The 24,720-nt window shown below is 36.2% G+C and overlaps 1 pseudogene; it reads left to right on the forward strand.

Annotated features, from left to right (window-relative positions):
- The first annotated feature begins 2,279 nt into the window (after nucleotides 1-2,279).
- On the forward strand, nucleotides 2,280-2,377 carry LOC120108189 (annotated as a pseudogene).
- The last annotated feature ends 22,343 nt before the right edge of the window (nucleotides 2,378-24,720 follow it).

Genomic DNA, 24,720 nt, shown 5'->3' on the forward strand with positions numbered 1-24,720 from the left:
TCGTTCGAAGCATACATCCCGGCTGAGAGCTGGATCTCCGGACGCGTGAAGGAAGCTGATCACGGATCCTGGCTGGGATGCAGAGTCGAATTCGTGAGATGAACGGGATGAGCGGATCACACGTGCTGGGACTCTTGGATGCTACGCACGGAACGACCGCAGGGCATTGGACGCGGGGATGCAGGAAGCTCGGAAACTGGCTGCAGAATTAGATTCGGACGCACTGGATGCGAACGTGGAAATGCTCGGGATGCATTGTGGATGGCTGAATCTGGGCTCTGTTCTGCAGTTAGGAAGATGCATTCTTTTAAGATGAATTTATATAAAATAATGATAAAAATTATAATAAGTGCTAAGGATAAAATATTTAATCATGCAAATGTTAACACCTATTATTTATCATTATTTTGCTAGCATTAGGCTAAGTTAATGGGTATTTAGATCGCACTTTTGTGCTCTCATCATACCCCCCAACTAGCTTATTGCTAGTCTCTAGCAATTTCAGAGTAAACAATAACATGAGAGTACAAAAAGTGTTGGTTGATCCTTTGATGTTTTATTAGAACTAATTGCATAAAATTAAGATAAATACTCACTTTCGTAGGAATCACGATTGCACTTAGCACGTGCAACAAGCCGTTAAACCCCTAGGTTACCCTAGTGGACGAGTGTTGTCTCGTGAGGGTTTTCAGGGATGCTACCCACAAACATCATGAATGATATGACATGAGATTCTAATAAAAATAAACCCTAAGCTAATACACATGTAATTAATTGACAAATATTTTCAAGTATGGCAACCGTCAAAGCAAGGAATATAAAAGTGTAGTGTGCATCAAATCATATGACTTTCTCAGAGTACTAATACCTCCACCACAACATAGCACCGCCTGAGTTTTAGGTGCACTACTCAAGTCCACAAATGTTTTCTACATTTTATTAGAACCTGATCCATCAAATTTTCAGAATATCACTTGTTGTCTAAATTTGTCAAGAATGGTTCGCATATAAAGAAAAAGCTATCAATCCCAACTAAACAATCTGGGTACACAGAGATCCAAAACAATGGAGTCAAACCAATCATTACCACATGTCACTAGGTTCAGTCCAACCAACCCTATTCATGCTTATTTTTATTTTTTTATTTTTATTTTTAAATACATATGACGATTACAATAGTCCAACCCCATTAGGCTCTAGTAAGATCCATGTAGCGAGCTTTCAGCCAATGACCCCCGATCCAGTTGGCTCAAGACATTAGGTGAAACACCCCTCGGGCTTAATTACTCAAATCAGACTACGCCACGAGGCTTGACTTGTCATCATAAGAATTTTTTTTTTTTTTTTTACAATTATGCAAGAAAAGAGAAGATAGACTGAACTATATATATAGTTTTTTTATTATATATGTGACTGCATCGTGACTATAGGTCAACCAAGGTCGGATCATAAGGCACCTAAGTAATCTAACTGGGATATTCAACCTCTATCTTTATGTGAAAACCAAATCCTGAACCTTATGGTACGAACAAGGATACTCATACTTCTTTTATGAATAAAGCTAACAAAAATGCAGTTAACAAATGGGAACTCCTGAGGCTTTCCTATTATCATTAAGTACACGTGTGGAGATCTAATAATAGGTCATTGATTAGTCATAGTATGCATGTATTCCTTGCATTAATAGTTGCACAAACTCAATATGAAAATACATGTGCATTTGCTCAGAAAAGAAAGTAATGGAATAAATCAAATGCAAAAACTTTTTTTTTTTTTTTGCAAAATATTTCCCTCCTCCCAACTTAAATATTGCATTGTCCTCAATGTAAAAGATGCAAGAAAGCTATATGTGAGAAACAATAGAGAAAAGAATATTAGAGAGAAGAAGAATACCTTGAGCTGTTGATTTTCAGAAAAGAAGACCTACAAAATAAGAAAAAAAAATAAAAGAAAAAAAATAATTCTAACTAATATACACATACCTTGGCCGTCATGCTCAGTCATAAGAAGGCTCCTCCAAGGGAAAGGAGTCCTCTTCATCTGCAAAATTCTCAAGAAAAGGTTTTAATCTGTGTCCAATGTTAGTAGGCTTAGGCAAAGGTTTATTCACTCTATCCCCTGTATCCCATAATTGTGCAGTCTCTGCGAGAGAGTCTAAATAGTCCCATGCCTCATCGGGTTGCTTTTCCAAAAATAGGCCATTGCACATAGTCTCTATAAATTGTTTCAACTGTGGAGACAACCCTTCGTAAAAGAAACTAATGGTTCTCCATGTTTCAAACCCATGATGAGGACAAGAGAGAAGCAAATCTTTAAATCTCTCCCAGCATTCATAAAATGTTTCATGGTCTTTTTGCTGGAAATTACTAATGTGCCTTTTCAAAAAGTTAGTCCTTTGTGCGGAAAAGAATTTTTTCAAGAATTCTCTTTGCATGTCATGCCATGTTCCTAGCGATCTAGGTCTCAAGGAGTTCAGCCATGTTTTGGCTTTATCCTTTAAAGAAAAAGGAAACAAGGTCAATTTAAGGACATCTTCCGATACATTTGGAACTCTAAATGTGATACTAATTTCCTCAAAATTCTTAAGATGAAGATAATGGTTCTCGGATTCCATTCCATGATACTTTGGCAGCAATTGAATTACTCCTGGTTTGATTTCAAAGTGTCCTACATTTTCAGGAATAATCATGCATGAAGGTTGACTAGTCCTAGTGGATGTAAGTATTGTCGAAGTGTAATAACTGGGGGTCTACCTTCATTACCATGGTGACTTCCTACATCATCATCAGCCATCTCACAAGATCTGAGATTTTGCGAAAAAGTTTCAATAATGTGATCTAAGGAATTGTCAAACGGTTGTCGACTCAGACGTCCAGTGTTGTCCCTATTCCAACCTAGCATACAAAATTTCAGAGTTTATTTATTTGTTTGTTTTTTTGTTTTTTATTTTTAATGATTACCCTTGATCTTTTCTTAAAGTTCTTATCAATTTTCAAGTAGCAACAAGGTTAATGAGATTATGATGATAATAAAATTCTGATTCTAAACAAAAAAATTAAACACAGAAAATTCAAAGCAGACAGCAGCAAAGTTTATATTAATTTAATGGTCGTAAAAGTATCAGAATATCAATCAGACCGTTCTGATGAAAGAAACATGTGTCCTACAGCAGTCGACGCAATTTGAGTGCAATCAGACGGTGGATTACGTAGATATCAGAGTTTGATGCAGACTGTGCAGGGAATAAAAACAGCAGAAATTTTTTTTTTTCAGTTTTAGTTTTACTATAATGTTCAATCTAACTGATAGGGTACTAATTAAATCTAAAATTATACTAATAACTAAGCCGTTCCCGGCAACGGCGCCAAAAACTTGATGCAAAAATAAAATGGTTCTCCCAAGTGCAGGAGAATCGCACAAGTAGTAAAATCTCGGAAGTCCGAGGTCGAATCCTCAGAGAACGAAATTTATAGATTATTAGCGTAATTTTTAGATTAATTAATTAAATAAATTTGTGGATTAAAATGATGTTTGATTTTCAGAAATTAAATGCAGAGAATAATAAACAAAATTCAATAAAATAAAGATGGTAGGGATCTGGGATCCCCCTTGATGATATTGCATCCAAGGAATAAACTCCATGGTTCTTAATTAAAGATTAAATGTAGGATAGATCTAATCATGGTATATGTTTCATGAACATATGAACTCAATTTCTAAGCATCCATCGTGCTTTCTACGTCTACGACGAATCAAATACTAAAGCAATCCATATATCAATAATCATAATCCATTAAAGATCTATCTATGAAATAACTACGCATGAATCAAGAACACATCAATAAATATAAACCATTGAAAGCAAAAGTTTAGAGTTTACTTCAAAGAGCAATACATCAAAGGTTCCTCCATCTCCCTCCCTAAGAAATCAGCACTCATTTCATGCATTAATCCCCCTTTCATTTTTTCCTCTTTCTTTTTTTTTTCTTTTTTCTTTTTTTTTCGAAAACAGGGGCTCCCCTGTTTCCCTAACAGGGGCTCCCCTGTTTTTTTTTTTGAAATGGGGACTGCCTTGTTTCACCGAATGAGGATAGAATAAATAATCGCCAACTTCCCAGCCGAGAGGGATATCAAGGCTCGCCTTCGATCCACTCCTCGCACGCGATGGAGATCAACGGATGGATGCTAATCCGGAAGAAAAGGATGGACGCGGACGATGCCTCGCTGATGCTGAAATCACGGGATGCCGGGATCTTCGGACGCGGATGTGGTTGGACGTGGCTGTGGAGGATGGGTGCGAGGAGGATCGTTAGGAAGCACGGACGCTGGGAGAAGCTGGAATTTCGGTTGCTGTGAAGCTTGGATGCGAACGGATGAACTCAGATGCGAAAGAAGCGGACGGAAGCTGGATCTTTGCTGGGATGAGGTGTGCGCTTGTGAGGAGGATGAACCGTGGACGGCTGGCTTGCAGACGCGGCAAAGATCCGATCGCGAACGGAAGGAGGTTTGGAGCTGGGATGCGTGGCTGAGATCACGGACGCGGGATGTCTGGGAGAGGCTGGATCGCGGTGGATTTTGCACGCGGACGGCCGGAAGGAGCGTTGGACGCGGAAGACTGGGATGCACGCGTGGACTCGTGAGGATCTGGATGCATGATGTGCTGGAGCTGGAACACGTGGGAGGATGCTTCACGGACGCTGGGAGCTAATAACAGAAGCTTGGGATCTCAGGACGTTGGGAGGTTGGGTGGTCGTTCGAAGCATACATCCCGGCTGAGAGCTGGATCTCCGGACGCGTGAAGGAAGCTGATCACAGATCCTGGCTGGGATGCAGAGTCGAATTCGTGAGATGAACGGGATGAGCGGATTACACGCGCTGGGACTCTTGGATGCTACGCACGGAACGACCGCAGGGCATTGGACGCGGGGATGCAGGAAGCTCGGAAACTGGCTGCAGAATTAGATTCGGACGCACTAGATGCGAACGTGGAAATGCTCGGGATGCATTGTGGATGGCTGAATCTGGGCTCTGTTCTGCAGTTAGGAAGATGCATTCTTTTAAGATGAATTTATATAAAATAATGATAAAAATTATAATAAGTGCTAAGGATAAAATATTTAATCATGCAAATGTTAACACCTATTATTTATCATTATTTTGCCATCATTAGGCTAAGTTAATGGGTATTTAGATCGCACTTTTGTGCTCTCATCAGCTAGGAAAAAGCCTAGCATTTTCTTCATGTATTTTCTTTAATCATCAATGGAATTTAATGTTCTTGATTTGATTTATGGTGCAGTAGATTGATAGAAATTATTTCAAACTTATATATTTTCTTTGATTTGTTATTTCCCCCGGGTATAACAGATGCTTAGAAATCCCTGTAGTTTAAAATAGAATTACTGTAATGCTGCCCATAAAACTAAATCTATTTTATTATGATTAATAGATGATTTTAAGAAAAGCATGATTAAGTGCTAGGCTGAATCCTAATGCCTTAGTTATAAATTTTTTTTGTCAATCCGAATTTTATTTAGCCTTTAGTTTTTTGTTCGCTATCAAATTCCTGTGGATTCGATTTCGGACTCACCCAGAATATTACTTTGCTACACCCTATACTTGGGGGTATTGTACATTTAATTTCTCTTTTAAAAAGAGAGATAAAAAACGTAGCAGGTAGGTTAGGAACGTCTTCCTATACTAATCGATGTGACCATCTAGCAATGGTACCCGACATCCAGATAGGCCGAATATATGCGAAGCTAATATTCTGGAACCCTGGACTATGGTTACTGTATAATTCAATTCCTTTGACTTCTGAATGCCAGGATGACTTAGAGCTCACTGTCAACCCTATAATTAGTACATCCGTTATGTGATTAACTTAGATATCCCGTGACTCCTCACTGGGATTACCCTGGCCAAGATTTTGCTAAATTAATCACAAGACATTATCTCCTGTTTCCAGGAGGGGTCAATTCCATCTTGACTCACAACTGACAATGCAAGTACTTGACTGCACCCAGTGACCTTCTGTCACTGAATTAGAAATTTAGGTATCCGGTACCAAAGTACAGTGAGTTGCTTGCTAGTCACAGATTGCAGTCCCAGGTCAGAGGGCCAAACTTATACCTATATCCACTCGGAACATCTCTCGATAGTAGAACATTCCGAAATTGGTCACGTTCGGTGAAATGTACTCCTACACTTCACCTATGTGGCATACCAGTGTCTCCACACTCCTTAGTTAAGAGGAGAATCAACGTATATGTCACACAACGACCTAATCTGGATAATGTTGTTGTCCTAGTAACAACATATCATTTGGTCTGCGAACAAATTTAGGAACTTAAAGATAAATCCTTCTTTATCATAACATAAGTCCTAAGGACTTCATCATATTAAAGTTCATTGAAGATGAATGATGAATAATGCTGATGACCCAAAGATTGATTTAAAGATTGATTTGATGATCACAAAACCTTGAAGGTATAAATACTAATGTTTGTGTTGCAAGAAGAAAGATTATTTATTTTGCAAGGAACATAGCAAGTTGGAAGAATTCAAGAAGGCCTCCAAAGCTCTCAAGAAAAGTTAGAAGAAAGCCACACCTCATTGGCCCAAGATTCAAGTTCAAAGGCTTCAATTTAGAAGAGCAAGTTTTAAGAAAAAATTCAAAGGAAAGGCACTCGAGTCGACTCCTACAGTTCCGAGTCGACTCCAAGGAGCAACAGACAGCCGGACAGAAAGATTCAGAACCTGTCAGCGAGTCGACTCCCGAAGTGCGCGAGTCGACTCCGATGTTCACCGAGTCGACTCCAGAGAAAGCAAGAGTCGACTCCCAGAGAAATACAAGGCAGAAAAGTCAGAGAGCAGTTTTCGGATCTGAGATTCGAGTCGACTCCAGTGGAACGCGAGTCGACTCCGATGGTTGGCAAGTCGACTCCAAAGAAAGTGGAGAGTCGACTCTCAGAGGAACACAAGCAAAAAGTCAGAGAGCCAATTTCAGACACTGAGTGCCGAGTCGACTCCCGCAAAGCCGAGTCGACTCCGAGACAGCGCTACACCAAAAGACAGAAGACAGTGTTTTTGTCTCTGAGACTCGAGTCGACTCCAAGACAGTTCGAGTCGACTCCAAGGCAGCGCTACTCCAAAAAGATAGAAGACTGTTTTTCGGATACTGAGAGCCGAGTCGACTCCGGAACAGTTCGAGTCGACTCCAAGACTGAACGAGCCAAAAGACAGAAGATCGAGAGTTCGGCCTCTGAGCGCCGAGTCGACTCCCAGAATTCACGAGTCGACTCGAGTGAGCCAAGTTGAAGAATACATCTATGGATTCCTTGGGATGAGCCGACTCCAAAAGTGCAAGGTCAGCTCCAGATTTTGGCGAGTCGACTCCGGGTTAAGTCGAGTCGACTCCCAGTCGAGAAGACCACTTTAATTCAAATCTGGAACAGTTGCCGAGCCGACTCCAGAAAAGCATGAGTCGACTCCTGCTACAGCCGAGTCGACTCCAGATCGCGCGAGTCGACTCCGATCCCAACGGAAACTTTGTCAGGAGTTGCAGACTGTGCACAACGGCTCTATTTTTCTCTCTAACGGCTAGATTTCTGGTTCCACGACATGTAAAGCTATAAAATCAAGAGGAGAGCTAGGGGAGATGGCATGGAAGTGGGAGAAAACATTTAGGAAGAGATTTAGAAGAGATTACAAGGAAAATCTCCCTAAAGCACAAAAGGGCCATTCAAAGCAAAATAGAGAGAAGAAGAGCATCCAAGTGAATCCCAAAGCTTCCTCTTCAACTGTGTGCTGCCTCGGTGATCCTCTACTTTGTGCAAAATCAGAAGAGGGTCAAGTGAAGAAGAAGCCGAGTTCCTCCCATCTACGAATTAGTTTGAGGGCTTCTTTCCTTTACCCTTACTTATTTATATTTGCTATATCTGCTTAAGTGAGAAGCTTGTATTTGTCTTTAAACCTTTGTTTTAATATCTTGTAACTTGATTCAATCCTTGAATCAAGGGGTTAAGGTTTGTTGGTGAGCCAAAGGGAAAACCAACGGTGTTAGGTTGTGGTTGGTGAGCCTTTGGGAAAACCAACTGGGTTGATTGTGAACCCGGAAAACAATCGTTGTAAGGTTGTGGTTGGTGAGCCTGTGGGGAAAACCAACTGGGTTTGATTGTGAACCCGGGAAAATAATCGGTTGGTTCTAGTCGGTGAGCCTGTGAAAACCGACCGAGTTCGTTGTTATCTCACAAAACAACAAGTTGGGTTGTGAGCTTGTAAAACAACCGGGCTGTAATCTGGAGGGATTATAGTGAAATTCCCAAGAGGTCTTGGGGAGTGGATGTAGGTGCTGGGGGTGCACCGAACCACTATATGTTTGTTGTGTTTGTGATGCTTTTTGTCATTGTCTAACTTGCTCACTTACTTACTTAGATAATTGCTTGCTTAACTCTTATCTGCGCATTCCTTTAGTTGCAAGCATATTCAATCTACTTAATCAAGTCTCATTCAATAAATCAAAACTGTTGCTAAGTTTAAATTCCCACTGTGCATCTATACAACTTAGCATAATTAATTGAAAAGTTTTAGAAGTAGTATAAAAGATTTAAAAGACCCAATTCACCCCCCCCTCTTGGGTTGTATCTACTGGGCAACAAGTGGTATCAGAGCAGGTGCTCAAATATTATTTGTAGTCTTAACCGACTAGAGCCAAAGATCATGACAACCCCACATAACGTATTACTTGCTGAGGGACTTTCTACAAACAGACCTCCACTGTTTGATGGATCTAACTATATTTAATGGAAAGCTAGAATGAAAAATCTTTACTCAATCACAAAACTATGAGTTATGGAATGTCATAACAAATGGCCTACACACACCCACGAAATTAATTGAAAGTATGTTCGATAAAAATTTGGCTGAACTAAATGCTAAGGCTATGAACCTTCTCTACTGTGCATTTAATAAAAATATTTTCAACCAAATTTGTATATGTTCATCTGCAAACAAATATGGGATACTCTTAAAGCAACTTATGATATTTCCGAAGAACCCCATATTAGTTTACTTGAGGATAATTGCAAGACTAACATTGAGCATGCAGGAAACACTCTAAATCAGGAAGAAAGATTCAAAAGCTTCCTAAAGACAAAGAAGAAGAGGAAGGTAGAAGAAAGAAAGAAAGAGATAAAAAGGAAGAAAGCCTTGACCAAGAAAGAGTCAAGCAAAAAATTAAAAGTTAGGAGCAACAATGATGATATTAGCTCCAAGGAACTACAAGAGGTAACTAACTCGTGCTTTATGGCACAAGAAGACAAGGTAAAATCTGAATCTACTCTTACCTCAAATGATTTTCAAGAAGAATTCTCTTATGATGAATTATTAAATGCTTTTCATGATTTGTATGGTGAATGTAGAAAATTAGCTGTGAAGAATAAAAATCTTAAGAAACTAATCTGAAAATTTCAAAAGAAAGAAATTCTAATGATGAAATACAAGATAAACTAAATTCTGAAAATAAAATTTTAAGGTTAAATTCAGAACAATTAATTCAGAAAAATCAGAATTTAATTAAAGAAAATCAAAACTTACGTAAAGAAATTAACCAATTGAAGTCTTTTATTAACAAATTTACTGTAAGTTCAGAAAGATTAAAAATGATGTTTGAAAGCCAACATGCAGATTTTGATAAATCAAAATTTGGCTTAACTCCTTCACTTAGCAATGAATCCCTAAAGAAAAAGGTTATCAATTCACCAAGCAATCCATTAAATAAGATAACTTATTTCAAACATAAAAAAAATGGGCATAACAACTTTACCTATCGTTCTAACATAATTAAATCAAGTAGTAAAGTTATTACAATTAAACAAATTTGGGTTCCAAAAGAAACTATATGTCCTAACTCTCAATAACCCAAGCAAGCTTGGGTACCCAAAATGAAAATATGAGGATGTAGATTAAGGTGTGCCAAGATACCCATGAAACAAATAGAACTTTCATACAAATGGGTGCTCTAGACACACATTAAAGAGTGAAACTTAAAATACACTTATGAAAAGTAATTAAAAAATTAATAATAATGAAATCAGTAACCCTTGCATCTCATCATTACTTTTGCTTTAGTATTTGATTAAAAATATGAATTGCAAGTATTGATCAATTTTGTGATATAGAAAATACTTTTGAAAATATTATCAAATCACTTCATTTTATAGTATGATTTACTCACTATTGGATAAGTTGCTAAGAATAACTCTATTAAATTCTCTATATGCTTGATTGAGAGTTTTTATCCATGGCATTATTGTTTATCGATCATAGATATGAAAATGTGCACTTGGTATACCTTTGAATATATGCACTATGAATACCAAGATTAAAGAAACCATTTTGGATATAAAATCAACTCATGCTAGTATGTACTTAATCTCAAAAGACCTTGCCTTTGGCTTACTTAGAGTATCTTCTGAAAGGTCAAAGTTTACTATGCATGTTAACTAAGGAAAACAAACAAAAATCAATTTTTAAATCTAAAAATATTGTTTCCAACACTAAGTTTTCAAAAGCTTACATTGGTTTTGTTCTTGGCACTTAATTGAAATATTTTCTGCATTGGCACAAACTCACAAAAAGGAATCAAATGAAAAAGGTTTGCAAACTATGAATCATGGCATAGTGTTGAAAAACCAATTTTGTATTAAGTTGTGCACAGAAGATAATATTGAATGCAATTGCTTCTGCACCAAGAACACCATAAGTTTAAAATAGGATCAATAGAATCCTTGAAGAAATGAAGAAGGCAATGTTGTATGATAGTCTGATTAAAAGCTATCATCATTGCTTGTCATATATATGGTATCTATTAGGTCTATTATTGATGAAAACTTCATTTGATCTTCTGAAAAATAGAAAATGATCTATTGCATATCTTTCATTTTTTCAGTAACTTATGATATGCTTGATATGGTCTTTTGAAAATAATGCCAAATCTGATACAGATATTTTTATCTTTGGATATCATTCATCAAGCAATGCATATAGAACATTCATGAAAAGATTCTAGTTGTAGAAATATGAATTCATTTTATACTCTATGAGACTAATGATTTATTATCAAGATACTAAAATTAATTATATATGTATATGGTTAATCTTTTACATATAACAATCTGAAAACTTGTTAATAATTAGAACCAAATTGAGTTTTTCAGAAATGCACTCAATAAAGAAAAATTGATAACTACTAAAAGACTAAATCAAGAAAAGATGAAATAGATCTTGAAGAAATTCTTGCATGATTAGAAGTAAAGATCACCATTATCATCTGCTTGCTTTATGAGCTTTATATTCTGTCAAATGAATGTGTAGAATTCACTCTTATGTGGTTATTTCATTAAAAAGGGATCTATGTAAAATAACCACCTTATTTGAAAACACTCATTACAAATATGATAAAGCAATTTGTGATTTGGAACAAGCATCAAAAGCATGATAGAATAATTATTTAATAGACCAGACTGTGTGATCATTATGTGCCCTTGTGCAAGACTTCAATCTAACTCTAATGAATCATAATTTATTGATAACAAATGAATCATAATCTGAATTTTGATAGAAACAATTGTTTAAGGCAATTTGATCAAAACTTAGCTAGCATGCCTTATTGATAATTATCTTAAGTAAATAGAATCTAAGCTAAATTGATGTTGAAAATAAGAAATTAATTTGACCTTGATGAATCTTCCTATTGCTTCACATGCTTGTCCTTGAACAGTCTTGGTTAATGAAACTATCTCTTTAGTTCAAGTGACATATGTTTGCTTATATTTAGGCAATCTCTTGAGTAAAGTGACTCAACATTCAATGATTATCATATCTTAGGTTGAGTTACCTAGTTAAGAAATATGCTATATGAATGTTTTGTATCTTGAAGAAACTAATGACTTTCTTTCAAGAAAGAAAAGAATTTTGTTAATAATGCAGGATCCTTGAGCAAGAAAATGAGAGATTTCAACTTGAAGGATATCTCCACGTAAGATACAATAAACATTCTCATGCAAACAAGAGAGAGGACCTTCTTCAGCCAAAAGTTCATACATAAGAAATCTAGTAGGTATTTGACTGAAGAATGCCAGAATGGATTGGTAATTCTAGATACCTCTCTCATAAATTAATTGAGCAAAGTCAATAACTTAAATCTTAATATGGCATGGTTAAAATCTTTAATTATTAATTCCTTGATATCATGTCTATATATATGTATTGATTGACTTATGCTTTTAGAAATTGTTTCATGGTTTGCCCAAACTAAATATATCTTTGCCTATGTCATAACCATGAACTACACAAGTTTATGCTTAAAATTTTTGATTTAAAATGACTTGTGAGAAGCTATGAATTCTTGAGCATAATGAAAATGTTGTTTGCATGATATACCTCTATATGATACATTTGATTATTTCTTTATTCTGCTCTTTCAAGTAAATTACTTGAGAATAACAAAGAGAAAGAGAGATAAAGAAAAGATAATGGATATTATTCAAGAGAAGTAAAATCTAAGTAAAGGCAAATACTCCAATCTTAAGAAAAAGCAAAACAAGCATAATATATTCAGCACTTGTGTGAGCATTCTTTTGGAAGGATAAAATCCGTAATGAATTACATTTAAATAGAGGGAGAGTTTAAAGTAAATAGTTTAACCTTTCTATATTGCTCATCATAGGGATGGTGCCAATGGGGAGGCTAGTGGTAGTACCCGGCACTATTTGACCCAACTATTCGGTGTAGGGCATATTAGGGACGGCACAAGAGGGAGGCTATTGGTAGTACCTCGTGCCCCTTCCAACTCCACCGGATAGGGAGCAAATAGAGTATAGAGCATAAGAAAGTAAAAATGAAAGACAAAGCAAGTGAAAGTATATAAAAAGAATCAAGTCAAATTTTTAATCACTTGAAAACACACCATAAGGTTGAAATCAATGCAAGAGTATGTTTAAATAGGGGGAGTTTATTTGAAAAGAATTGATTTTGACCATTGACATGCTTGTTATTTCAGTTTGGTCATTCACGTTTATCTTTGAAAGTTAAATAGATGTGCAAAAAGAAGAAGAGAAGGATATTTCTATTTAGGCAAAATGAATTGATCTTGATCTATCTTTCTACTTGCCTAACTTTGATACATAATGTCCTAACACTTGTTAAAATATCCTCCATCATGTATCGAAACTCAATATTAAATATAAAGATTCTGAAAGTGCTCTAATGTTATTGAAATATGTGTTTTCAATCATAATGATTTAAGATGAGCTACAATGTGGAAGATACATATCTCAAATTATGACTTTGAAAGCCTCTATTGAAAATCTTTATGAAATTCAGAATCTGATTTTATATAAAAGTTTAAACTCAATATGATTTCTAAATAAAACCTTAATGTAAGAAAAACAGAATTAATTTACTTAAAATCTTGATGCCTTGGTTGATTGCTCCGATACGCATCCGAAACATATCATTACTTATCTTTAGAGTGTACCAATATTGGTCTAAATGATGTGTCTTTCAATGATCTTAATTGCAAACAAATATTTTTAAATATATGATTTTATTCTGATATTAAAAAGATTTATTGTGCTTCATGTATACATTGCTGAAAAACTATAATTAAGAAATTGAGTTCTATAAATATATATACTTCAATGATCATCTATATGTTTTTCTCTCCTACATTATTAAAGACTTCCATCAATATATATATATATATATATATATATATATTATTAAGAGAGTGAATGATCTTAAGTCTAGAAACATTTCAGCTCACTCAAATGATTCTTAAAAGAAAGAAAATGTAAATGCTTTTAAAAGAATTTGAGCTTCAAATGAATCATTTTCTGATTAATATTTCAGTACATTTTCTCAAGATTAAGAGGAAGCATAACTTGTTCTTGAAAGATTAAAAAGAGTGATTGCTATAAATTTTGAATAATTCTAGATCACTCTACATTCTTGATATCATAAAGTTTCAGTTTTATTCACGTTTATCATTAAAATCTGAAATTCAACAAAAGAAAAGAATGATTAAAGAAGAATGCATCTTTTGAGGGGGAGCTTTAGATATTCAGTATCTTATCCCATAGTTACTTTAATGCATACCTTGAATTTTATGGATTGATTTTGATGAACCTCCTTATATTGCAAGACTTGCTTTAACTATATAATAAGTTTATACCTTGAGATGAGTTCTATAAAGGTTGTCTTATCTCAAACTTTGAGTCTTATGAAAATAAGCTGAAACTTGTAGAAAATATATTTTTTTTGAGATTGACAATTTTACTGAATATTATCTTCAAATTCTAAACACTTAAATGGAATGATCAATTGAGGGGGAGAAAGAAAATCTTAGAAGGAGAGATCTTATGGAACTTAATCGCATAAATCTATAACTAAAGGAGAGAGAAAGCATACTAAATGAAAAGTGATCCTAATGCTCTCCAATATGTATCATCTGAAATTTAATCTGAAAATCTTTATGATACACCTTGAGGCTTGTTATTTGGTTAATATATCTTATGCATAAATCATGAACCAAATTGCAATTCAAATAGTTGATCTTAAGAGCCTCTAACTTAATGAAAAAGGGGGAGAATAACATGTTGAATTTTTTTTTTTTTTTTAGTATCTCTTAGAAAATCTATTTTGAAATTCACTAATGAGTCTAAATTGGCTTGCTCTTTAGAACTTAAATTGTGTGCCAATTCATATTTTTTATGTATCAAATTGTGCTTATTTTCTAAAAGAACAAAAGAAAGTCTTTAAAAGAGCTCTGAGATGAATCATAAATTGCATGAATTCATATTTTGGTATTTGTGCCCCAATGCTCTTATTATCATAAAAGAACCTTGAAGTCATTAAGAATTAATGATCCAACATGATGATATGTCTTTCAAATATATAAGTTTTGATCTTTTATTCTGAAAATCAATTAAATTGCTCTCATGTTGATAAAATACTTAATAGATTGGGCAAAAGGTCTTAAATGAACAAGCTTTCATACTTATTAAAGAGAGGTTAGATTTCCACTCATGTGTTTCCTTGAATATCATTTGTGGTACTTCTTGTATTAACCTAAGGAAGATTCCACCTATACTTGATTAGAAAACTATCTGTGGTATCAAACTAGAAAACTTCTTGAAATCACATTCGATGTGTTCTGCTCTGAAATTATCTTAATTGGCTCTGATCTATGCTCATTAATCTGATTCTAATATTATTGCATTGAGTTTTATGATTCATATCCTTGCAATAATTTGACATGCAAATCAGAGTACAATAAGAAAAAGAAATATTTGAGTATTCTTATCTTTGTGCTTAATGTTTCACTATCTTTTTGATGTTGTCAAAAAGGGGGAGAAATATCTAAGTATATGCTCATAATGCTTTGTGTTTTGCATTGAACACCAACTCAGCTTAAATTGAAATATGTTGATTGTGTTAAGCTGATTAAATCTAAAGCATTATCATGAAGTATGTTTTTAAATATATATGTTTTCTACTTCATGCAACTTAGCTATGTATTACTTCTAGAACACAATATATTTTATATTGCATATACTCCAAGTTTTGTCATCATCAAAAAGGGGGAGACTGATGACCCAAAGATTGATTTAAAGATTGATTTTGATGATCACAAAACCTTGAAGTATAAATACTAATGTTTGTGTTGCAAGAAGAAAGATTATTTATTTTGCAAGGAACATAGCAAGTTGGAAGAATTCAAGAAGGCCTCCAAAGCTCTCAAGAAAAGTTAGAAGAAAGCCACACCTCATTGGCCCAAGATTCAAGTTCAAAGGCTTCAATTTAGAAGAGCAAGTTTTAAGAAAAAATTCAAAGGAAAGGCACTCGAGTCGACTCCTACAGTTCCGAGTCGACTCCAAGGAGCAACAGACAGCCGGACAGAAAGATTCAGAACCTGTCAGCGAGTCGACTCCCGAAGTGCGCGAGTCGACTCCGATGTTCACCAAGTCGACTCCAGAGAAAGCAAGAGTCGACTCCCAGAGAAATACAAGGCAGAAAAGTCAGAGAGCAGTTTTCGGGTCTGAGATTCGAGTCGACTCCAGTGGAACGCGAGTCGACTCCGATGGTTGGCAAGTCGACTCCAAAGAAAGTGAGAGTCGACTCTCAGAGGAACACAAGCAAAAAGTCAGAGAGCCAATTTCAGACACTGAGTGCCGAGTCGACTCCCGCAAAGCCGAGTCGACTCCGAGACAGCGCTACACCAAAAGACAGAAGACAGTGTTTTTGTCTCTGAGACTCGAGTCGACTCCAAGACAGTTCGAGTCGACTCCAAGGCAGCGCTACTCCAAAAAGATAGAAGACTGTTTTTCGGATACTGAGAGCCGAGTCGACTCCGGAACAGTTCGAGTCGACTCCAAGACTGAACGAGCCAAAAGACAGAAGATCGAGAGTTCGGCCTCTGAGCGCCGAGTCGACTCCCAGAATTCACGAGTCGACTCGAGTGAGCCAAGTTGAAGAATACATCTATGGATTCCTTGGGATGAGCCGACTCCAAAAGTGCAAGGTCAGCTCCAGATTTTGGCGAGTCGACTCCGGGTTAAGTCGAGTCGACTCCCAGTCGAGAAGACCACTTTAATTCAAATCTGGAACAGTTGCCGAGCCGACTCCAGAAAAGCATGAGTCGACTCCTGCTACAGCCGAGTCGACTCCAGATCGCGCGAGTCGACTCCAATCCCAACGGGAAACTTTGTCAGGAGTTGCAGACTGTGCACAACGGCTCTATTTTTCTCTCTAACGGCTAGATTTCTGGTTCCACGACATGTAAAGCTATAAAATCAAGAGGAGAGCTAGGGGAGATGGCATGGAAGTGGGAGAGAACATTTAGGAAAGAGATTTAGAAGAGATTACAAGAAAAATCTCCCTAAAGCACAAAAGGGCCATTCAAAGCAAAATAGAGAGAAGAAGAGCATCCAAGTGAATCCCAAAGCTTCCTCTTCAACTGTGTGCTGCCTCGGTGATCCTCTACTTCGTGCAAAATCAGAAGAGGGTCAAGTGAAGAAGAAGCCGAGTTCCTCCATCTACGAATTAGTTTGAGGGCTTCTTCCCTTTACCTTACTTATTTATATTTGCTATATCTGCTTAAGTGAGAAGCTTGTATTTGTCTTTAAACCTTTGTTTTAATATCTTGTAACTTGATTCAATCCTTGAATCAAGGGGTTAAGGTTTGTTGGTGAGCCAAAGGGAAAACCAACGGTGTTAGGTTGTGGTTGGTGAGCCTTTGGGAAAACCAACTGGGTTGATTGTGAACCCGGAAAACAATCGTTGTAAGGTTGTGGTTGGTGAGCCTGTGGGAAAAACCAACTGGGTTTGATTGTGAACCCGAGAAAACAATCGGTTGGTTCTAGTCGGTGAGCCTGTGAAAACCGACCGAGTTCGTTGTTATCTCACAAAACAACAAGTTGGGTTGTGAGCTTGTAAAACAACCGGCTGTAATCTGGAGGATTATAGTGAAATTTCCAAAAGGTCTTGGAGAGTGGATGTAGGTGCTGGGGTGCACCGAACCACTATATGTTTGTTGTGTTTGTGATGCTTTTTGTCATTGTCTAACTTGCTCACTTACTTACTTAGATAATTGCTTGCTTAACTCTTATCTGCGCATTCTTTAGTTGCAAGCATATTCAATCTACTTAATCAAGTCTCATTCAATAAATCAAACTGTTGCTAAGTTTAAATTCCACTGTGCATCTATACAACTTAGCATAATTAATTGAAAAGTTTTAGAAGTAGTATAAAAGATTTAAAAGACCCAATTCACCCCTCCCCCCCTTGGGTTGTATCTACTGGGCAACAAATGCCAAATAATATTTTATTAATTTGTCAATTTATTTTCAAAATTCAATCATCAATATGCTGACGATTGACATTTAGGATACAATTTCCAACAACTCCCACTTAGCCTAAAGCCAATCGGCACAGTATCTAATACCCATCTTCGACTTGTGTTTGTTGAACTCTTTGATGCCGAGAACTTTGGTAAATGGGTCAGCCAGATTTTTTTTTTGTGTCAATCTTCTGAAGATCAGTATCACCTCGTTCTATAATCTCTCAAACCAGGTGATAGCATCGCAGAATATGCATGGTCCGCTGATGTACTTTAGGTTTCTTTGCCTGAGCTATGGCTCCAGTGTTATCACAAATATAGGAACTGGACCATCAATGGAAGGTGCCACTCCCAGCTCGGTGATGAACTTGCACAACCATACGGCTTCCTTCGTTGCATCAGATGCTGCGATGTATTCTGCTTGACATGTAGAATCTGCCACTGTATGCTGCTTGGAACTCTTCTAGCAGATGGCTCCATCCTTAAGAGTGAAGATATATCCTGACACGCTCTTGTTATCATCTTGATCTGACTGAAAACTTGAATCGGTATATCCCTCAAGTTTTAAGTCAGAATCACCATAGACAAGCCACTGATCTTTAGTATTTCTCAAATACTTAAGGACGGTTTTTACAACCTTCCAGTGGTTGCTACCTGGATCAGACTGGTATCTGCTCACTACTCCTAGTGAGTATGCCACGTCTGGTCTAGTACATGTCATGGCATACATTATAGATCTCACTGCCGAAGCATATGGAATTCTATCCATACTCTCTCTTTCTTGAGGGGTTGTCAGACAATTCCTTTTAGAGAGGTTAATTCCATGGCCCATTGGAAGATAGCCTTTCTTGGAATTAATCATACTGAACCTTTTCAGTATAGTATCAATGTATGTGGATTGGAATAATCCAAGCAATCTTCTAGATCTATCTCTATAGATCTTCATCCCTAGAATGTAAGATGCTTCTCCCAAATTTTTCATGGCAAATTGAGATGATAGCCATACCTTTATTCCTTGTAATGCAGGAATGTCATTCCCGATTAAAAGAATGTCATCCACATACAAAATAAGAAATATAATAACTGAACCATTTGCCCATTTATAAATGCAAGGTTCCTCTTCATTCTTAATGAAGCCATATGTTTTGATTACCTTATCAAAACGTATATTCCAACTCCGTGAAGCTTGCTTTAATCCATAAATGGACCTTTGTAACTTGCACACCTTAGACTCATCTATAGATGTAAAACCTTCAGGTTGTATCGTATATACCTCCTCTTCTAAATCTCCATTTAGAAATGCGGTCTTTACATCCATTTGCCAGATTTCATAGTCTAAATGTGCTTCTATCGCAAGCACAATCCGAATGGACTTGAGCATTGCCACAAGAGAAAATGTCTCGTCATAGTCAATACCATAACGTTGACGATATCTCTTGGCAACTAGACGGGCTTTATAGGTCTCTACCTTTCCGTCTGCGTCCCGTTTCCTTTTGAATATCCACTTACACCCTGTGGGTTTAATCCCTTCGGATGGATCAACTAATGTCCATACATCATTGACCTTCATGGATTTCATTTCGGATTGCATGGCTCTAAGCCATTTAGCAGAGTCATACCTCTGTATTGCATCCATATATGTGATCGGATCCTCATTGTTTTCATCAAGTTCAATAGGATTCCCGTCCCAAACCAAGAAACCGTACTATCTGTCCGGCTGATGTGGTACTCTACCTGATCGCCTTAATGGTGCATCTAAGATGGATTCTGAATCTGATCTAATCAAATCCGACTCAGTTGGTTCAGTGGATGGTGTCGGGTCTTCTACCTGGCTCGTTCACCTTTTTTGGTAAAAGATGATTTGGTCATCTTACCAAGAAGACATGACTCACAGGTTGTCAATGATTCACAATCATTAACATTGAGGATTCCCTCTTTATTTAACATGTTCATCCTGTTCTTATTAATATGACCTAGCCTATGATGCCAAAGGTAGACATCCGTGACATTATCTATTCTAGAGTGCTTACTTGACGTGTACATTACATTAACAGGTTGTGATAATAAGTAGATGCCATTGCTCAATCGTCCATTCTTTGCCTATGTCATAACCATGAACTACACAAGTTTATGCTTAAAATTTTTGATTTAAAATGACTTGTGAGAAGCTATGAATTCTTGAGCATAATGAAAATGTTGTTTGCATGATATACCTCTATATGATACATTTGATTATTTCTTTATTCTGCTCTTTCAAGTAAATTACTTGAGAATAACAAAGAGAAAGAGAGATAAAGAAAAGATAATGGATATTATTCAAGAGAAGTAAAATCTAAGTAAAGGCAAATACTCCAATCTTAAGAAAAAGCAAAACAAGCATAATATATTCAGCACTTGTGTGAGCATTCTTTTGGAAGGATAAAATCCGTAATGAATTACATTTAAATAGAGGGAGAGTTTAAAGTAAATAGTTTAACCTTTCTATATTGCTCATCATAGGGATGGTGCCAATGGGGAGGCTAGTGGTAGTACCCGGCACTATTTGACCCAACTATTCGGTGTAGGGCATATTAGGGACGGCACAAGAGGGAGGCTATTGGTAGTACCTCGTGCCCCTTCCAACTCCACCGGATAGGGAGCAAATAGAGTATAGAGCATAAGAAAGTAAAAATGAAAGACAAAGCAAGTGAAAGTATATAAAAAGAATCAAGTCAAATTTTTAATCACTTGAAAACACACCATAAGGTTGAAATCAATGCAAGAGTATGTTTAAATAGGGGGAGTTTATTTGAAAAGAATTGATTTTGACCATTGACATGCTTGTTATTTCAGTTTGGTCATTCACGTTTATCTTTGAAAGTTAAATAGATGTGCAAAAAGAAGAAGAGAAGGATATTTCTATTTAGGCAAAATGAATTGATCTTGATCTATCTTTCTACTTGCCTAACTTTGATACATAATGTCCTAACACTTGTTAAAATATCCTCCATCATGTATCGAAACTCAATATTAAATATAAAGATTCTGAAAGTGCTCTAATGTTATTGAAATATGTGTTTTCAATCATAATGATTTAAGATGAGCTACAATGTGGAAGATACATATCTCAAATTATGACTTTGAAAGCCTCTATTGAAAATCTTTATGAAATTCAGAATCTGATTTTATATAAAAGTTTAAACTCAATATGATTTCTAAATAAAACCTTAATGTAAGAAAACAGAATTAATTTACTTAAAATCTTGATGCCTTGGTTGATTGCTCCGATACGCATCCGAAACATATCATTACTTATCTTTAGAGTGTACCAATATTGGTCTAAATGATGTGTCTTTCAATGATCTTAATTGCAAACAAATATTTTTAAATATATGATTTTATTCTGATATTAAAAAGATTTATTGTGCTTCATGTATACATTGCTGAAAAACTATAATTAAGAAATTGAGTTCTATAAATATATATACTTCAATGATCATCTATATGTTTTTCTCTCCTACATTATTAAAGACTTCCATCAATATATATATATATATATATATATATATATTATTAAGAGAGTGAATGATCTTAAGTCTAGAAACATTTCAGCTCACTCAAATGATTCTTAAAAGAAAGAAAATGTAAATGCTTTTAAAAGAATTTGAGCTTCAAATGAATCATTTTCTGATTAATATTTCAGTACATTTTCTCAAAGATTAAGAGGAAGCATAACTTGTTCTTGAAAGATTAAAAAGAGTGATTGCTATAAATTTTGAATAATTCTAGATCACTCTACATTCTTGATATCATAAAGTTTCAGTTTTATTCACGTTTATCATTAAAATCTGAAATTCAACAAAAGAAAAGAATGATTAAAGAAGAATGCATCTTTTGAGGGGGAGCTTTAGATATTCAGTATCTTATCCCATAGTTACTTTAATGCATACCTTGAATTTTATGGATTGATTTTGATGAACCTCCTTATATTGCAAGACTTGCTTTAACTATATAATAAGTTTATACCTTGAGATGAGTTCTATAAAGGTTGTCTTATCTCAAACTTTGAGTCTTATGAAAATAAGCTGAAACTTGTAGAAAATATATTTTTTTTGAGATTGACAATTTTACTGAATATTATCTTCAAATTCTAAACACTTAAATGGAATGATCAATTGAGGGGGAGAAAGAAAATCTTAGAAGGAGAGATCTTATGGAACTTAATCGCATAAATCTATAACTAAAGGAGAGAGAAAGCATACTAAATGAAAAGTGATCCTAATGCTCTCCAATATGTATCATCTGAAATTTAATCTGAAAATCTTTATGATACACCTTGAGGCTTGTTATTTGGTTAATATATCTTATGCATAAATCATGAACCAAATTGCAATTCAAATAGTTGATCTTAAGAGCCTCTAACTTAATGAAAAAGGGGGAGAATAACATGTTGAATTTTTTTTTTTTTTTAGTATCTCTTAGAAAATCTATTTTGAAATTCACTAATGAGTCTAAATTGGCTTGCTCTTTAGAACTTAAATTGTGTGCCAATTCATATTTTTTATGTATCAAATTGTGCTTATTTTCTAAAAGAACAAAAGAAAGTCTTTAAAAGAGCTCTGAGATGAATCATAAATTGCATGAATTCATATTTTGGTATTTGTGCCCCAATGCTCTTATTATCATAAAAGAACCTTGAAGTCATTAAGAATTAATGATCCAACATGATGATATGTCTTTCAAATATATAAGTTTTGATCTTTTATTCTGAAAATCAATTAAATTGCTCTCATGTTGATAAAATACTTAATAGATTGGGCAAAAGGTCTTAAATGAACAAGCTTTCATACTTATTAAAGAGAGGTTAGATTTCCACTCATGTGTTTCCTTGAATATCATTTGTGGTACTTCTTGTATTAACCTAAGGAAGATTCCACCTATACTTGATTAGAAAACTATCTGTGGTATCAAACTAGAAAACTTCTTGAAATCACATTCGATGTGTTCTGCTCTGAAATTATCTTAATTGGCTCTGATCTATGCTCATTAATCTGATTCTAATATTATTGCATTGAGTTTTATGATTCATATCCTTGCAATAATTTGACATGCAAATCAGAGTACAATAAGAAAAAGAAATATTTGAGTATTCTTATCTTTGTGCTTAATGTTTCACTATCTTTTTGATGTTGTCAAAAAGGGGGAGAAATATCTAAGTATATGCTCATAATGCTTTGTGTTTTGCATTGAACACCAACTCAGCTTAAATTGAAATATGTTGATTGTGTTAAGCTGATTAAATCTAAAGCATTATCATGAAGTATGTTTTTAAATATATATGTTTTCTACTTCATGCAACTTAGCTATGTATTACTTCTAGAACACAATATATTTTATATTGCATATACTCCAAGTTTTGTCATCATCAAAAAGGGGGAGACTGATGACCCAAAGATTGATTTAAAGATTGATTTTGATGATCACAAAACCTTGAAGTATAAATACTAATGTTTGTGTTGCAAGAAGAAAGATTATTTATTTTGCAAGGAACATAGCAAGTTGGAAGAATTCAAGAAGGCCTCCAAAGCTCTCAAGAAAAGTTAGAAGAAAGCCACACCTCATTGGCCCAAGATTCAAGTTCAAAGGCTTCAATTTAGAAGAGCAAGTTTTAAGAAAAAATTCAAAGGAAAGGCACTCGAGTCGACTCCTACAGTTCCGAGTCGACTCCAAGGAGCAACAGACAGCCGGACAGAAAGATTCAGAACCTGTCAGCGAGTCGACTCCCGAAGTGCGCGAGTCGACTCCGATGTTCACCAAGTCGACTCCAGAGAAAGCAAGAGTCGACTCCCAGAGAAATACAAGGCAGAAAAGTCAGAGAGCAGTTTTCGGGTCTGAGATTCGAGTCGACTCCAGTGGAACGCGAGTCGACTCCGATGGTTGGCAAGTCGACTCCAAAGAAAGTGAGAGTCGACTCTCAGAGGAACACAAGCAAAAAGTCAGAGAGCCAATTTCAGACACTGAGTGCCGAGTCGACTCCCGCAAAGCCGAGTCGACTCCGAGACAGCGCTACACCAAAAGACAGAAGACAGTGTTTTGTCTCTGAGACTCGAGTCGACTCCAAGACAGTTCGAGTCGACTCCAAGGCAGCGCTACTCCAAAAAGATAGAAGACTGTTTTTCGGATACTGAGAGCCGAGTCGACTCCGGAACAGTTCGAGTCGACTCCAAGACTGAACGAGCCAAAAGACAGAAGATCGAGAGTTCGGCCTCTGAGCGCCGAGTCGACTCCCAGAATTCACGAGTCGACTCGAGTGAGCCAAGTTGAAGAATACATCTATGGATTCCTTGGGATGAGCCGACTCCAAAAGTGCAAGGTCAGCTCCAGATTTTGGCGAGTCGACTCCGGGTTAAGTCGAGTCGACTCCCAGTCGAGAAGACCACTTTAATTCAAATCTGGAACAGTTGCCGAGCCGACTCCAGAAAAGCATGAGTCGACTCCTGCTACAGCCGAGTCGACTCCAGATCGCGCGAGTCGACTCCAATCCCAACGGGAACTTTGTCAGGAGTTGCAGACTGTGCACAACGGCTCTATTTTTCTCTCTAACGGCTAGATTTCTGGTTCCACGACATGTAAAGCTATAAAATCAAGAGGAGAGCTAGGGGAGATGGCATGGAAGTGGGAGAGAACATTTAGGAAAGAGATTTAGAAGAGATTACAAGAAAAATCTCCCTAAAGCACAAAAGGGCCATTCAAAGCAAAATAGAGAGAAGAAGAGCATCCAAGTGAATCCCAAAGCTTCCTCTTCAACTGTGTGCTGCCTCGGTGATCCTCTACTTCGT

Source organism: Phoenix dactylifera, unplaced genomic scaffold, assembly GCF_009389715.1.
Source record: "Phoenix dactylifera cultivar Barhee BC4 unplaced genomic scaffold, palm_55x_up_171113_PBpolish2nd_filt_p 001212F, whole genome shotgun sequence".
Classification (NCBI taxonomy): Eukaryota; Viridiplantae; Streptophyta; class Magnoliopsida; order Arecales; family Arecaceae; genus Phoenix; species Phoenix dactylifera.